The 17749-nt window shown below is 47.6% G+C and overlaps 1 protein-coding gene across 2 annotated transcripts in view; it reads left to right on the top strand.

Annotated features, from left to right (window-relative positions):
* The first annotated feature begins 404 nt into the window (after nt 1–404).
* Nucleotides 405–17749, top strand: part of Pdzd2 (PDZ domain containing 2) — a 380223-nt gene continuing 362878 nt past the window's right edge. For both annotated transcript variants that reach the window (XM_029469409.1, XM_029469405.1), the window contains exon 1: nt 405–649. The gene's annotated coding sequence lies outside the window, so the exon portion shown is untranslated. The remainder of the gene's footprint in view (nt 650–17749) is intronic.

The following is a 17749-nucleotide window of genomic DNA, read 5'->3' as shown; positions in this document are numbered from 1 at the left end:
TCCGCTACGTGCTATGTTAAGTGCTATGCAAAAGGAAATTAAACCTCCTAGCTCTAGTTCTTCCACCTAGATGGCGCCCCAAGCCCTGCCTACATGGCGTTTCTGAGCCGCAGTCTCCCTGGATCGGTTCCTCCCAGGATCCCCAGGAAGCCGGCGCACTAGGACTGCTGTTTCCCTGGGAGAGCGGTCCTCCCCGCTCAGGGGCTTGCTCGGGGGAATCCCCGCCCACCTTGTCATTCCTGCAGGGGAATCCCCGCCCCCTGGGCCTGTCACTCCGGGAAGGTAGTTCCCGCCCCTCGAATCCAGCAGAGGGAAGGAATCCCCGCCCATTCTGGAGGCTCGGAGCATCCCTGCGCTGCGCAGCCAGAAGCTCACTCCCAGCGCCTGTGCGTGCTAGCGGCGGGCAGTGGTACGCGGCGGGGCGGCTGCGGCGGGCGCCCTCCAAGCGCCCCACCGATCGCAAGACGCTTGGGATCGCGCCTCCGGCGGCAACCGGCGAACCCCTGCGGCACGGCTTCTCCCGGCAGGCGCGGCAGCGGCACCGGTGGTGGTGGTGACAGGGGCGGCGGTAGCTGCGCCGGCACCGCCGGGCGGCGCCTGAGTCTGGACGCTCCAGGAGCGGCTCGAGCCTCCGCCGATCCGCGAACAGGTGAAGAGACCTGGCGCCGCGGCCGCGACGGGGGTGGGGCTTCGGGTGGGCTAGCGGGGTAGCGGAGCTCGATAATCCCAAGACGATGTGCGCTGGAGAAAGTTCAGTGACAATCGGGTGTGGGAATCCCAGTTCAAGCAAAGCGGCGAGTGAGGGAACCCAAGTGGGTCCCCGCGTTAGGTGGCGCAAACTCCTCTTCCTTCTGGTGGGAGGTAAGAGGGGCACAGTGGAGGAGAGAGGTTGGGCGGAGCGAGATGGAGACAGCGGGATAACCGGAGGCGCCTTGCCTGGGACGCCTAAATCGGGCCAAGAATCCTTATCCCAGTGTGTTGGTTTGTCTCCCTACCTTAGCCAGTTAGTGTTTTAAGGACCATCCTCCCGCGCTTCATCTCTCGCTAACCCCCTGCCCACTAAGTGGCGTGAGAAAGAGTCCGCATGAAGAGCAAGGGCATCTTTGGGGGTTTAATATCATCTGCCAGGAAGATAAGGGATGTTCCAGTAGGAAAGTATTTCTTCCTGAAGCCCCCCCCCCAAACCTCCTGCCCGCCTTTCCCAATGAAGCACAAGACTGAATTGTTGTGGTGGTGGGGGGGGAGGATCTAGGACCCCCTGGACAGAAGTTTACCAGCGGCCCTTCAGCAGCCCTGCTCTCTGCATAGCTCTTGATAAGGGACCCTGGAGTCACACCAGGTCTGGCATGTGCTGGTGGCAGACACTGGAAAGACGGACACTGGGGCATTCCAGAGTCCAGGCATATACTGGAGATTTGGGCATTGTGGAGGCCTGAGCTGGGTCTTGCCTCTTCCGTGGGTTTTGCTTGACAAGTCACGATGAAACTCCTGAAGGTTAAGTGGTTGCGGAGTGACCAGAGAAAGTGAGTTTCTCTTGCAGACACACCCCTGACTCTTCACGGCACTTGGGGGGGGGGGGGGGGAGGAACCTCCCACATTCATCTCTGCTCCAGGCTTGGGCGATAGGGTCTCCACTGTTTCTACTGGGTCAGCTTTTTCTGGCCCGTGCCTTCTGGGTGGGAGCCAGGTAGGTACACGCTGGCAGGTGTGGTGTGGGAGGACTGCTTGTGAGGGCGGAATAAAATCTCTCAGAGCACACCGCTGGCTGTGGGTGGTTGTTCTAGCTCCATGAATTTCTTCTTCTATTCGGATGAGCCAGGAACTGCTGCTACTATAAAAGCTACACCGTGGTGTGAGCTTGTGTGGTGTGTTACGGGGTAGGAGTAGCGGGGCTGGTAGGTGTTGGGAAAAATCAGAACCATGTGAGGTATATAAATGCATCCCCTTGGCATAGTTAATAAGTGCCTGGAAAAAAAAAAGAATATTGAATGGCGCTTTACATCTATCATTGAAATTGATTTTGGATGCACTTACGGCAGTTTACTATTTAAGGAAACGTATGATAATTCCTCTATTCATTTCAATCATTTGGAGCACCTGTGGTTTGCTGGGTCTAGGGCTTCCAAGGGAAGTGCACAGAGTAAAGAGACCCTGTCCCTGCTGGCGGCAAGCATTTCAGTGTAGCAGGAGAGATGTCTCTTTATAGCGATGATACAAGCTAGAGCCCTCTGGCTTTAGAGTAAATTCTCTATGTTTAGTGGGAGAAGGAATGAAGGTATGATTAAATTGCTAAATTTAAGTATGTTCCAAATAAAACATCTTAGGGGTATGGAGGAGAACAAAGCCCCCTTTTCACTGTGGGGATTGTGGAGCTTTGTGGAGGTCCACCTAGAAGAGGAAGTGTATGCAGAAAGGTTGATCCTGTCTTTGGATTCTTCCATGGCACCAGAGACTGAGCTTTGACCCACATGAATCCAGTTTTCCAGACAGTTGGGAAATAGTTGGGATTTTTGAACAAGGGTCTATCACGATCAGGTATGTGCTTCTGGGAAATTCTTGTGGAAAGAACTGAGACAGGGAGAGGAGAGACATCGAGTCTAATGAGGAGATTCTTGCAGCGCGATGGTCGGGGAGGCAGTGAAGGTCTAAGCTAGTGGATGGTAGCTTGTGAGGAAGACAGGAAAGAGTCATCAACTGTGGGGCAGGGGTGGGATTCAGAGAGCAGAGACAAAGCCTACCTGCAGGCTCTGAGCACAAGTAGTTGGGGTTTTAACATTTGACAAAGCAGCAATCTGGAGAAGTCCTTTCAGACTCTCTCTGTGTGTGTGTGTGTGTGTACATGTTGGTGAGTGTGAGTGAGTATGTGACATGCCTCAGGTGTAGCAGTGAGAGGAGCATTCTGTGGAGTCAGTTCTCTCCTTTCATCACAGGTTCCAGGGGCTAAACTCAGGTGGACGGGCTTGCATAGCAAGAACCCTTACCAACTGAGCCACTTAGTGAGCCCCCAGCCTTCCTTTTCTCACTACTACTTGTAAAACTTGTCAAGGCTCTGGGGATGTATGGGGTAAGCTTCAAACTGCTGAGATTTCTCTCTTGCCACATTATCCAGCACACATAAGAGAGAGAGAGAGAGATACACAGACACACATAGAGAGATACACATAGATACACAAAGAACATACACACACAAATGACAGACATAGACAGAGATAGAGATAAAGAGAAACACACACATAGACACACAAAGAACATACGCACAGAGAGACACAAAAAGACACACACAAAGACATGCATACACACAAAGACACACACACAATGACACACACACACACACGCACACACACACACATAAGTCAAGGAACAGTCTTTCCTTAGCTGCTTTGGTGTCTGCCTTTCAAAGCTGTTTTCCCTGAGTCCTGAAATATCCTTTCTTCTTTGATGATCCTGACAAACCTCTTCTTCATCAAGATCCATCTAGAGGGCGGCCTCCTTTGTGACTCTGCCACCATCCCCTGGGAGACCCTCATAGTGTCATGATGCTTCCTTCTCTGACTGCTCTCTGCAGAGTCTGCTCTTCAGGCTGCCCTGGATGAACCTCTAGGACCTCCCACAATAGACCTGGAACAGTAGCCTCAGGCTAGACAATAAAAGAATCCAGAGGAACTGCCCCAGGCTGAATGCACTCTGGGGTCTCTAACCCTGAGTAGGAGCTCCAAGTGGGCCAGCAAAGGAATAACATAGATGCTCCTTTGACCTAGAGATCACATGAGCCTGGGTGAGTCATACCTTGGTGGAGGGGGCATCCCCATCTAAAGGTGGCCCAGGTCTGGGTACACCAATCATAAGGGAAAAATTTATCTCAAAGAAGAGGAGTCCATGAAAGATCACAGCCAAACCCAAGAGGAGGCTGAGTCTCTTGGAGCCTTTTTTTTTTTCTGGCGTTAGCAATGTCCCCAGAGTGCCCAGTAGGACGCTGAGCACAGCTTGTTCCTGATGTAGGAAAAGCCTATGTCTGGGAAGCTGGAGCCCAAAGAAATGAAAAGGAAAGGCCACCAACAGAGACCAAGATAGCAGTCTAAAGCAGCAGTCCTCAACCCGTGAGATGCAAACCCTGTGGGGGCTAAACAACCTTTCTACAAGGGTTGCCTAGGACCATCAGAAAACACAGACATCTACAGTAAGTTCATTAACGGTAGCAAGATTACAGTTCTGAAGTAACAACAAAAATAATTTTATAGTTGGGGGGGGGGTCACCAGAACATGAGAAACTGTATTAAAGACTTGTAGAGTTAGGAAGATTGAGAGCTACTGGTCTACAGGATGGCCTCTGAGCCAGCTTGCAAAAGAAGAACATGGTTGGAAGATAGTGAAAAAAAACAAAAACAAAAAACAAACAAACAAAAAAAAAAAACGGGCCCAGCAAGTGCCAGTTGCCCTGAGGCATGCTTGGAACAGGAAGTGGTACTCAAGGAAGGTCTATGAAGGAATGGGTCCCTGTTTCCCCTCCCTAGGCATGTTTGGAAAGCAATAGGAAAATGGGAGAGAATGGAAAACCCCAAAGAAGTGGTGTTTGGGAAGGATGAGGCTGGAGACAATCAAGAACAAGGAAAGAAAATGGCTACCATCTACCATCTGCCTTTCCCTGTGAGGCGAGAAGCAGAGGTTGAAAGAGCACTGGAGAAAGAAGGCTACTGTGCCCCAGCCAGGGGACTAGTGGAATCCATTGTCTGTGATGCAAGAGAGGTCTGCTGAGAGCCGCAGTGACACCCGGTTAGGCTTGGAAGGGAGGGACTGTGTGCTACCCCTGCTAGCCCTGGGAGGTGAGCCTGGTTCTCTCTTAGGTAGCTAAGGAGGAGGTTGCCTGAATTGGAGGGGGCTTGCCTGGAATTTCAGCAATGCAGAGACCTCCACGTCATTGGAATTTTGGAGTAGCTCCTTCACAGCTGTTTTTAAGAGGTATACAAAGAGGTACTGTGTCAGAGTCCCCAGATGATGGCCTCTGGTGTGCGCTGGGCTCTTTGGAACAGCTTGGTAAGAAGGGGATAAATCTCTCTCCAAAGTCCTTCCTATTCCCACTGAATGGATTTGGGGGAGCTTTTTGTTTTTTGTTTGTTTGTTTGTTTTGTTTTTGGTGTTAACGATTTATTTATCTTATTTATATGAGTGCACTGTAGCTGTCTTCACACACACACCAGAAAAGGGGGCATCAGATTCTATTACAGATGGTTGTGAGCTCAGAACCTTTAGAGGACCAGTCAGTGCTCTTAACCGCTTAATCTCTCCAGCCTCCTTGGGGGAGCTTTTGAGAAGGCTTGACCAGAAGGCTTTCCTTCATTGCTGGATGAAGAACTTTAGGTTGCTCTGCACTATCTGCCCCCCACTGATGTCCTTATCTTTTTTATTTTATTTTATTTTATTTTTTGGTTTTTCGAGACAGGGTTCCTCTGTATAGCCCTGGCTGTCCTGGAACTCACTTTGTAGACCAGGCTGTCCTTGAACTCAGAAATCCGCCTGCCTCTGGCTCCCAGGTGCTGGGATTAAAGGCGTGTGCCACCACGCCCAGCTTGATGTCCTTACCTTAAGGAGCCCTTTGGGCTGCCTGACTTTTTATCTGTTGCTTTTCAGAAGTGGCTCCACCTTCCTCTGATGTCCCTCTTGAGCAAGGGTCCAGTTGCTGGGCTTAAGCAAGGATGATCTGCCCTGTCCCCTGTGATCTGGAGAGGATGATGCATCTTCACTCCCAGTTCCTGAGGCCCAGGAAGAAAGAGCAGTGCCCCACCCCATCCCCGCTCCCCACCCCACTCCCAGCTGGAACTAGAACTTCAGCACAGCCTTGCTAGATCAGAGGACTCTTGCCAAGTCCAAAGCAATTGAGCTAGAGGCAGGTAGATGGAGAAGAAGCAAGCATCGAAACACCTCTGTTTTATTAATGGATCTTTGATTGCACCTAGAAAGACGAAATAAATATTCTTAGTTATTAGTGAAGAAGGGGAGAAATGGGGCACTTAACTTTATTTACTAAACACTCCCAAGATGTATGCTAAACTAAATTAACTCTGTGTGTGTGTGTGTGTGTGTGTGTGTGTGTGTGTGTGTGTGTGTGTGTGTAGAGTGCTTCTGAAGGAAATAGAAGCCTTGAATTTGTTTTTCTCCCATTCTTTATTTTCTACCTGGATTGTTCATGCTTGGATCGTGTTGCCCTTTGGGCTTATGCATTAGTTGCATATTAAAAGGTATGTACTTTGTGACATTTAAAACTTAAAAATCCTTGTATTGGTGAAATGGGTGGGGGGAGATGGAGTTTGGTTCTGGGTAGACAGACATTGGAAGCAGGGCAGATCTGTGATTTAGTCTGACTGTGAACTGAAGGGGTCTATATTCTGTTGACAAATGTGTTTTCAGAGGACACCATGTGCTTACAGCCTGACCCCACTCAATGGTCGCAGAGGCTCCCTGTGCTGTGCTAAGGAGCTGGCTTGCTTTAATGCAGGTGTGCAAACAAGATACATTTGTCTATAGAGTCTATTGCTCTGGGAAGAGACCAACCTGAGGGCTTTATCTCTCTCAGATGTCAGGTGACACCCTCTCCACCTGACTCAGCTACCATCACATCAGGTCCTGGATATTCTCTGCTTTTGCTAGCTATCTGAATACATTAAGAGTGAGTGGATGTCTAGAAACCTGCAGACTATAAAAAACTTAAGATTCTTAACTCTTTCTAACACAGTCTAAGGAAATCAGGTACTAGTGAACATCTGGCCCCAGAAGTCTTCCCTGAGTTACCTGTTTTTAGGTGAGTGTGTGTGTGTGTGTGCGTGTATGACTCAAAAGTACGTTTTAGAACATGGAGGTTTGGGGGAAGCAGGGATGGGGACCACTGTGTACAATATGAATTTATTTTGCACATATAATTTCCATAGTTTTGGGTGAAATAATAGTAAGTTGGTGGCAAGATTTGTCAGAAGCAGCTGGAAATGACTGCATCCCTCCAGAAGGATAAAAAGAAATCACAAGCTCCACAAATCCTTGAACAGGATAATCTGCTGCTCCCTTGCCTAAAGGTTGACGTAAACTGAGGCCTTCCCGGATAGGATCTGTGCTGATTTAACAACAGCAGAGAGGCCTCTGTGGCATTTTGGTCCTTTATAGAGGACCCCAGACAGGGTCCTCAGAGGTGGAGGCAGGAGTGGAGATGGATTTGAGCAGATCTCTTCCTGGGCTCATTTTTATCAGCACTTGGGCATCTCTAAGACCTTGACTTTGTAAGTACTAGCTTCACTCTGGTACCTCAACCGAAACATCCAAACTAAAACACGCACCCCCTGTCGTTCTGACCTCAGAGGAGTGATCATCCTGCTTTGCTAAAAATAAAGCTGGCATTCAGATCGTGCCAAAGGGAATTCCTCCCGTGAGCAGGGATGTACTCAGTGCTCTGTAAATCCAAAGTCAGTTCCTAGCTGGCACCTGCCCACTACGGCAGTGAGTTGAGCTGAGAGGAGGTGGGCAAGAGGTCAATTTTGGATGCTGGTGTTCTCAGTGAGGGGAAGGAAGGCGGGGAGTCGGACTTCTGTGTAGGGGGAGGTTTCTGGGCATCAGGAGGACGCTCATTGATGCCTGGGAGCTTTGATCTCCGGGGGCGGGCGGGGGTGGTGGTGGCTGCCCAACTGCAGTTGCCCTAGGAGATGTAAGAATTCTTCAGCAGGGAGACAGAATAAACAGCAACTTGTGACTAGTCACCAGAGGCCAGCCTGGCTCAGCTCGTTTAAATATGATAGGTTATTACTATAATTTTGATATTCTATACAATGTTTTTCCTGGAGAGCAGACTGACAAGTGCCTTTTAAGTTAACTGTAATATCTTGGACTGACATAAACATGTTTGAATAGGCTGGAGAGATTGCTCAGCGGTTAAGAGCACTGACTGCTCTTCCGCAGGTCTTGAGTTCAAATCCCAGCAACCACACGGTGGCTCACAATCTGTAATGAGATCTGACACGCTCTTCTGGTGTGTCTGAAGACAGCTGCAGTGTCCATATTTATAATAATAAATACATCTCTGAAAAAAAGACATGTTTGACTCCCTTGAAGAGTTTCAGTGATGTGGCTATCAGATGTATCTTCACAACCTGCCCCTCTGTGTAGTGAGCAGTAGGTGGCTCCTCACAGGATTCGGGTTTGCAGGCAGGTGAACACACCCAATCAGCGACACTTCCCAAGTGTACCAGCGTTACCGTCTCTGCACCCAAGTAGATGAAAATGGAGCCAAGGTTAATGACACAAGATGGCAATAAACTCTGTCTCTGTGTGTTGGCCAACAGACATAACACGTCTGAGTCCAGCTGTGTTTCAATTCATTCCCAATGCCCTCCCCTCTGCCCCCCATCCCTGTGCCCTGCCCCATTTGGCACAGTGTATTTTATAGAGATTTGGGTAAAACTAGATTGTGCTATATGGGTCTCTGGGTGAGGAAATGAGCTTTCAAGGCTAAAGCAGCCATGCAGATATTATTACAAAGTCACTCAGCATGCCAAATTGGCATGGCTCTCCCCCGACGGTTTCCTCAACCCACTCTCCACTCCTACCCTGCCCTGGTCATTGCTATTCCCAATATCATTAGGCTAAAAGAAGAAACTGTCCCCAGTGTCCCCAGAAAATATGCTCCGAGTGTCCTCATCAGCATGGGTTCTCATGAGAGGGCAGGCAGTAAGACAGTGTGAAGAGAGGAGTGTGCTGGAAAAGATTGTGTTCACCTCTCTCTGGATCTAATACAGATCACAGAAACCCTAGGCAGATGTAACGCTGATTGATAGCTCGATTGGTGACTGCTGTGTGGCAGCAGTCAGCAAGTTTTGGCACCTGGGAGACACACCTGGTACATGAACACTCATCTACCATCTGGTCCCTCACCTGCCCAGTTTCTTGAGTGCCATCTTTACCTTGAGTCTATCTTAAGATGAGCTGACATCTCTCCTTGCTCTTCAGGACCTGGCATGGTAAAAATTAAGATGGTTCTAATGTTCACTTTTGGCAAGCCCTATTATAGACACTGTTATTATACATTTTAACTTATTCAATTCATAATAATCCAGGGAGGTGTATAACTTTTGTTGCTTTGAGGGCTGCTAGTCCAAATTAACACAAGTTTGGTGGCTTACGACAGCAGAGATGCATCCTCTCGTGGTTCTGGAGGTCACAAGTCTTAGATCAAGCTCCTTGGCAGGGTTGTATTCTCTTCAAAGGCTTCGGGGGGGGGGGTTGCCTCACCTCTTCCAGCTTCTGGTAGCTGTTGACATTCCTTAAGGGTCTGTCACTCCACTCTCTGCCACTATCGGCACATGACAACTTCCTCTGTGTGTGTGTGTGTGTGTGTGTGTGTGTGTGTGTGTGTATGTATGTATATGTTTCTTAGATTGGCTTACACAACACCACAGCCCGGTCATCCACCAGCGGCTGTCTTTGCATTGGAGAGGTTGAGAACTGTTGATATCCAGTGGCTCTTTAGTCCACAAAGCTGGGTGCCCCAACAGTCCCAACCTGGTGTGGAGGGTCTGAAGGATCACTGAAGAACCACTGGCCATCTTGAGCCCACACTGGAAACCAGAAAGGGCCAGCTTCTGATGTTAGCAAAGGAATGTTAGCATGGGCTTCTCCATGAGCTCAGAACCATCTGTAACTCCAGTTTCAAGGGATCTGATGTCCTTCTCTGGCCTCTTAGGACACCAGGCAGGCACACGGTGAACAGGCATACATACATGGACAAAACACTCATATATGTGTACCAAATATTAGAGAGATAATCTTTGAAACATAGTTCAAATCATGTCACTTCCTAGCTTAAGACTGGGGACTTCTCACTGTTGTTTGAACATGATCTGTGGTAATGACTGTTACCACCCATTGTCTTACCTCTGTGCCTAAGACCTTCCCTTTCAGTTCTGGAACCTACCATGTCCCATCATGCACTGGGGCCCTTCTACTTTTCAAAGCTTCTTCTCTAAGATCTTCACAAGCCCGTTATAAATGATAGAGCCTCCTGGGGCTTCATACCTGATTCCTGTTTGAAACATAGCCTTGATTTATCTGCTTGTTTTCTGTATCACCTCTTGGAATACAAACCTTGGAATAAAAAGACCTTGCTTTGTTCGTGTCTCTTAAGTGCCAACAGCAACCCTACCTTATTGAAGCTGTCTTCCCATCCTTAGCACACTCTCAGTTGTTGAACACATCAAACACTTAAATGTTCTCGGTCTCAGAAAGGTTAAGTGACAGGAGACCACAGACACGCCCTGTTAGATTGGTATCTAGATCCCTGTGTCTCCTAAGCCGGAGGCCTCAGCTATATTCTACATGTGAGTCTCTGAGAAACGGGGATGGCCCAGGATCCTGGCAGTCCCTACAGACTTCTGAGCTTCCTAAAAGTTCACTTCCTGCTCACAGATGGTTAATACACAGGGAAGAAATCTCGAGCGCAGATTCTCAGTTTCTATGAGAAGTTGGCCTGAAACTTAAGCCCCAGAAGCAGAGACGTTAGTTTTGCTTTCTCTCCACTTTGGGCTCAAGAGTTTTTCTGATCCAGACTTGATGGATTAAAATGCCTTCCTTGAATCCTGACCAGGAGGGATCCTTCTGTCCAGCGGTGTTGAGCATCAGCATCCTGAGCCAGTGAGTAGCAAAGGAACTGGAAAGCTCAGAAGTCGGGGCTTGGGGGAGGATTTGAGTTGGAATCTGGGCTGTTCCTGTTTCTCAGAGGCTCCGTGTAGAACACAGCTGAGAACTTGGGTGTGGGAGACAGAATTGATCCAGAAGAGTCTCAGAGGTCTTCATTTGTTTGGTTTTCCTTACTCATCAGCATTTTTCTGTATTTTTGGAGTTTTGTGGCCCCTACATCTCTTCCCAGATGATGGAGCCCTTGGGTGACTGCATAGACTTCACCTGTAGGTTGGTAGACAATGACAATTTACTTTGTGGGGCCTCTATCATCAGCTTTGGACTAGTCATGGAAGAAGCCAAGAGCAAATTCTTACCAGGCAAGCAGTTAGCATCACCCCCTTTTTTGTTCTCTCTCTCCCCTTTCCCCTTCCTTCCTTTCTTTCTTTCTTCCCAGCTTCCCTCCCTCCTTCCTCCTTCCTTCTTTTCTTCCTTTTATCCTTCTTTCCCTCCTTCCTTCCTTCCTTCCTTTCTTCCTTCCTTCCTTCCTTCCCTCCTTCCTTACCCCCTTCCCTCCTTCCTTTAATAGAGTCTTGCCTTGCTGTCTTGAACTCTTAGGCTCAAGTGCTTGTTACCTCAGCCTTGCGAGTTGCTAGGATGACAGGCCTGACCTGCTGTGCTCAGTTTAGACTTTCATTTAGAAATAAGGCCAATCCTGAAAATTACATCAGCATGCCAGTAAGTAAACATCAACACTGGGAGTGGGGAAGAAACCCTACTCTTTCAGGCGAAGAGTCATTGTAATTGTAAGCATATCCAAGACCCATAAGTATTGGTTGGGCTTTCCTCATGGAGAAGGCTACAGCAGCTGATCAGCCCTTGTGGCAGATATAGCTGCCTTTCCTGTGGGAAGGCAGAACCCTGGCTACTGGATACATCATGCACTCTACCTCTGCTGTCGGAAGTGGGATTTGCTATGGTAACCAGAACTTGCCTGAGGGTTGCGCATGTAAAATGCCACTCATTGGTAGGACCCTTTATTTTTAGCACCTACCAAAGAAGAGCTGCTCATTGTTCCTGTTAACAGGCAGGTGGGTAGTCATAATGGAGCCAGGGTGAATGTTATGTGCTGTTCTCATGTGGAATGGTACCGCCCACCACAGTTCTCACTAGTTGGATCATGGTGTGCTTCTGCAATTCCATTGGTTCAGACCCTTGCTGGAACCTGCACGCTAGGAGAGCTGGACTTTACTTTTTTTTTTTTTTTTTAATAACACATTCTCAACTGCTGTTCCTGATCTTCGTCTTGGCACAGCACGCCAATTTTCTAACAGCGGCCGTCCTGCAGCTAAGAGGAGGGTAGCTGCCCATAAAAACCATCAAGCGCTGGGAAAGCACAGCAAACATTTGGAGGAGGTGGTATTTTTCCTCTCGACATGATGCACAGTTTCCTCTTAGGGCTTACCTTCTGTCCTTGATGCCCTCAAACTAACTTTTTCTACTTTTTTTTTCATTCAGCTAATATTTATTTAATGCATGACACATAAAGAAATGTTATATATGCCTCCCATTCTGTACATGGGCAAAATAAATGTAATTCAGATTTCTTTGAATTACCGAATATGTTAAAGTCCTCAACATCCTGGGAGGATTGGCCAGAGAGAGTGGTGCCTTTCCGGCCCCTCCCTTTCAGCTGCACTCGCTCCATGGACCACCCCTTCTTCTGATGCTTAACTAGTATTTACCACTTGCTGTGTCTTTTCCTGCTCTCATACCCCAAACTTTCTATACCAAGAAAGCTTTTTTTCTGTCCTTGTATCCTGCCTGGTCTAGAGGGAGCAAAAATAAATTGCATCAAGAACATAGTATGGCTTCATGTGTAGGTCTGCATCCCTGTAATCCCAGCACTTGGGAGGAGGGGGCATGGTAATGAGGGGGTCCAAGGTCATCCTCAGCTACTGACTCTGAGGCTGAGCTTGGTAGCATGAGACCCTGTCTTTAAAAAATGTCTAGTGAGCCCCCAAAACCTCATTTTCTGGGGACTTGAGACTGGCTAGGATCCTTCTGGGTAGGGGCTGGGAAGATAGCTCGGTGGGTGAAGTGCTTGCTCTGAAGACCTGAGGACCTGAGTTCAATCCCCCAGTGCCCACGTAAAGGCCAAGTGTAACTGTGAGTGCCATAATTCCAACACTGGGTGAACAGAGACAGGAGAGTCCCTGGGGCTCACTGGCCATCCAGTTTAGCTAAACTGATGGTTTCCAGGTTCAGTGAGAGACCTCTCAGACTGACAAGAAGGATATGCAGTATCCACCCATTCCCCACACAGAGATCCTCCCTGGAATTTTGTGGTGCATATCTAGACCTCAGTGAACCTGGGTGGTTTGACCTGGATAGTCAAAAATACTGGCTAGTCAGTGTTGGTGTCAGCATTGGACAAAAGAGTAGATTGGAAAGCTCATCAAAACATTGACCATAGGGCCAGTGAGGTGGCTTGGCAATAAAGGTACTTGCCACCAAGCCTATCGGCAAGTTTGGTCCCAGAACCTACCTGATGAGAGAGAGAACTGGCTTCAACATACTGCCCTCTGGTTTCTATAGGTTCACCATGGCACATTCATGGGTACACAAGCACACACCTCACACACATGTACACAAAACTCAGACTGTTTGCATGGTGTGGCTGAGATGCAAGCACGTAGCAACACTGATCTGTCATACATTCTTCATGAAGCTTCTTTTTAAATGAATGAAATTAGTGTTGGCTGTCATGTCTAGGGTGGTAGAGAAGAAATGGGCCAACGCTCACAGCTGAGCCACGAAGATGCTATAGTCCGAAATGGCACTGCTCTGATACTTCAGCTGATGAGCCTTCTGATAAAAATGCCAGAAGAGTTACACTGTCATCAATAGTTACTTTCTGAAGTGGGGAAAGTCCTATTTTGTGTGCTGTCTATTGTAGATGATTTTCTGAATGTCCTATGCGAATACATGCACAGTTCTGCTTACTTGGTCAATAAAGTATCTCTTTGAGATCTACCATGTGTGAGCCCGTTCAATTGTGGTAAGAAAGACTGACATCCCATGAGCTGAGTCCAGAAGACCATGTGCGCTCCCATTGAACCACATCTCCAGCTGCATGTAATCCGCTCTTCTGAAAGTTGCTAATGATGCTACATTTGCTGAATCCAAAGATAGCTTCCGAGCCGGGCACTCGATCGCCCCGCACATTTGACATGACCAGTCTATCCTCTGCTCTCCCTGAGGTGCTCTCTGGTTCTGAATGGTACCATTTGCAGGCGCTCCTCTTTGCTGGCCAGTCAGCGTTCTTTTCCATTTCCAAGGCTGCCCCTCACCCCACCCTTATCCCTGTAATAATGCAGGGGAGTCCAAGACTGTGCATTTGGGGTTTCTGTCTTTCAGTCACGCCTTTCACTTTACAGCTCTAAATGGCACCCAGAAGTCAAGAGTGCCCACCAACATATCCCCATCTTGTACTGCTTCCATATGTAACTACTTCCCTGATCTATATGGCCCAGCCTCGCTCCCTTGCCACTCCTCTTCTCCCTCCTCTTCCATCCCCTTTCTTTTTTTTTTTTTTTCCCTCCCTCACTTTTTTATTGCCTCGAGACTCTGCCACTCAGTTGGCCTGACTCTGGACTCCTGATCCTCCTCCCTCTATCTCCCCAGTAGTGGGACGACAGGTGTGTTCCTCTGTGCCCGTTAACTGTGGTATCAGGGATCAAACCCAGGGCTTTGTATGTACTAGATAAGTGCTCTACCAGCTGAGCTGTGTTCCCAACCCTTCTCTTTTCTTCTCCCTCTCCTTCCTTCCTTCCTTCCTTCTTTCCTTCCTTCTTCCCTCCCTCCCTCCTCCCTTCCTTCCCTTCCTTCCCTTCTTCCCTCTGTTCCTCCCTTCCTTTCCTCCCTCTGTCTCTCTGTCTCTGTCTCTGTCTCTGTCTCTGTCTCTCTCTCTCTCTCTCTCTCCCTCCCTCCCTCCCTCCCTCCCTCCTTCCCTCCCTTTCTGACACGTAGCCCAGGCTGGCCTCAAACTCAGAATTCTCCTGCTTCAGACTGGAATTAGAGACATATGCCACCATGCTCAGCTCAGATGATATTTCTACACTTGGTCCTTTAAAATCTATCTGGAACCCAACCAGCTCTCAGCACTCTGCTCTTCCAAGTTCTCCTTATCTCTCAACTGGGCTATTTTAGGAGATTCCCAATTGCCTCCCTCCTGCCATAGTCTCAATGGAGCATCCCGAATGATTCTAGTAAAATATAAAGTATTCTATGTCCCTGCTCTGCTCAGAGTAAAAGCCTGCTCACTCCACGGCCACCAGGCCCTCACTGGTGCTTCCCCACAATGTCCCTCCTCTCTCTGTCGACTCTTTCTGCCAGCTCTAGCCATACTTGCAGGATTGTGTCTTAGGGCTATGATGCTCTTCTCTCTAGAATGTTCTTCTATCAGACAACTGAGTTATCCCTCACTTTCTCCAAGTCTTGATACAAATAACCCCATTGTTGAAGTCTTTTGTGCCTACTCATTGCTATCCTGAGGTTTCTGGCCTCCATTTCCTGGACTTTATATATCTATATCTATTCTCTACCTATCTATTAACATATATATTCTGTATATATGTTACTGACTTAATTGCCTTTTCTGCCTACCGATTGCAATGTAAGGCTGATGATGTTATATTTCTGGAGGGGGAGTTCTGTTTGGCTCCCTGCTATCTCACCAACCTTTAGAAAAATGCTTGGCTAGTAGCAGGCACTCAGGAAATATTAGTTGAGAGGATGAATTAGAATCAGTGGTGTTTTTAATTTAAATACTGGTGCTCCAGGGACTGTGATTTAATTGGCACAAGGTGCAACCCAAGCCCTCATCTTTCCTGAAGGCTCCCTCGGTGATGCCACTGTGGAGCCCGGGTTGCCAACCACGTTTGTAATCTGAACTTTGGTTTGGTTGGGTTTTTTTATTTTTTATTTTCTATTTTTTTTCTCCTTTTTCTTGGAGTTTTACATCTGTGGCATATGCTGTTATATTCTTAGAAAATCCATTCATCTCAAAACGTAAATTGCAGTGAGTGGTTCTAATAAAACTGGTGCTATGTAGGGGAGCATATTAGGGTTTTAATTGGAACATCCTATTAAAGTGAGTGTTCTGGACATTCATCTCTGTATAACCTTGGCTGAACTTGGACTGGGAGGAACGAGCCCTACATTACAATGTTCTCGGTGAGCTTTCCAACTTAACCTTAGACTTCTTCTTCTTTTTCTTTTTTCTTTCTTTTTCTTTTCTTTTTTTTTTTTTTTAAGAGAAAAGAATTGATGCTGGCTATTTATCAACTCTGTTTGCCTGAGTGAGCTATACACATTTTCAGCCCCTACCCTGTGTCCACCTGCCCACCGTCTGTTTCTCGAGGCTCAGGAGAAAGTTTACCTTCCTTCCTTCCCTGCCTGGCAGTTCCTTCTAGGATGGTTGGCGTAGTCACATGGTACCCAGCTCCCGATGTATAGCAGGTGAGCCCCCCACATCTTGTCTTCTGTTGTTCCTTTTCCTTCTTCCTCTCAGACTAGACTATATTTTCTCTAGGGACACCAGGCCATTTTGCTGGACCTTTTTGAGTCCCTAGTGGTGGGCAGTAGGCAGATACTGATGGATTGCCTAACTAGTACTGTTTACTGGATGGACAACATTATCTAAGGGAGGATGCCTAGGGGAAAGGATGCCACATCCTTCGTAATGAGGGATGATTCCCTTCTTAACACCCTGGCATCTTCTACTCTGGTTCATCATTGATCTATATCATTCTTATTTTATCTTTTTTTTTTTTTTTAGAAAAGATTATTCTTTTCTCATATAATACATCCCAACTGCAACCTCTCCTCCTAGTCCCCCACACCCACTCCCACCCCAACCAGCCTCACACCACCCCTCAGCCCTAGATTTACTGACCCTCCATTTCCCTTCAGAAAAGAGCAGGTCTCCCAGGGATATCAATGGAACACAACATAACAAGATGCGATAAGACTAGGCACAAGCCCTCATATCAGGGCTGGGCCAAGTAACCCAGTAGGAGGAAGAGGGTCCCAAGAGCAGGCAAAAGGGACTGATTTAAGGAGATTTAAAACCTCAGGATTTCAGTATCCTGTTTGAAAACCTGCTCAAGAAAGCTCAGACATCATCACATTTGGCCTTAATTCCAAAATCAGATACAGAGGGATAGAATTGTGATTGCATTTTAGGCCTGCTAAGAAGACTCAGCCAAACAGGTCAATGGGGCCTTTTTAGGGTCCATCTATTTATAATCTAAACAGCTTTCTTTTCTTTTATTTTTTTAAGCTGTGTGCTTTAAGATTTATATTTGTTTTATGTATATGAGTGTTTTGTCTGCATGTGTGTCTGCAAACCAAAGGAGGGCCCATGGAGTTATAGTTGTAGATGGTTGTGAGCCACTATGTGGGTGCTAGGCATTGAACCTGGGACCTCTGAAAGAGCAGCTAGTGCTCTTAACCACAGAACCACCTCTCTAGCCTCCTAGGTTACTCTTCAACTACAGCTACATTATCTGGGTGACATTCTTCATTTCAACAGCCTGAGAGAGTAGATAACCTGATATTCTAGAGTTGGAGGAAGGTCTGAAACTAAGCTCTTAACACCTTTGTATCCTTTTGAAGCCCTGGTTTAAGAGAAAGTGATATCACGGTGAGGCAGGAAACTTTACAAAGCTATGAAATGCTGTATAGCGATCTCCATCTGTTTGGAAGTGAATGAATAAGAAACAGCAAAGAAAAGGGTATTGTATCTTACCAGAAGGGGAAAGGTTACCAGACCAGCTCATCACAGGGGTGCTGCTGTTGGTCCAGACTTTACAGCTAGAGGGTTGTTGATATCTTTATCCTTTCATTGTTTTGTCTAAGACAGGGTCTTGCTGTGTAACCTAGGTTAGTCTCAAACTTGACATCCTCCTGCCTCTCCTATTGGAGTACTTGGATCCCAGTCATGTGTCAGTGCACCCAGCCTTTGGAATAGCTTCACAGGCAGAATAGAGCAACAGGGCCGAGCCAGCAGTAGCCACAGAAGCAGGGGGAGATCTCC

Source organism: Mus caroli, chromosome 15 (genome assembly GCF_900094665.2).
Source record: "Mus caroli chromosome 15, CAROLI_EIJ_v1.1, whole genome shotgun sequence".
NCBI classification, from domain to species: domain Eukaryota; kingdom Metazoa; phylum Chordata; class Mammalia; order Rodentia; family Muridae; genus Mus; species Mus caroli.
The sequence above is the reverse complement of the archived record's forward strand: the minus strand, read 5'-3'. Positions and strand labels throughout refer to the sequence as shown.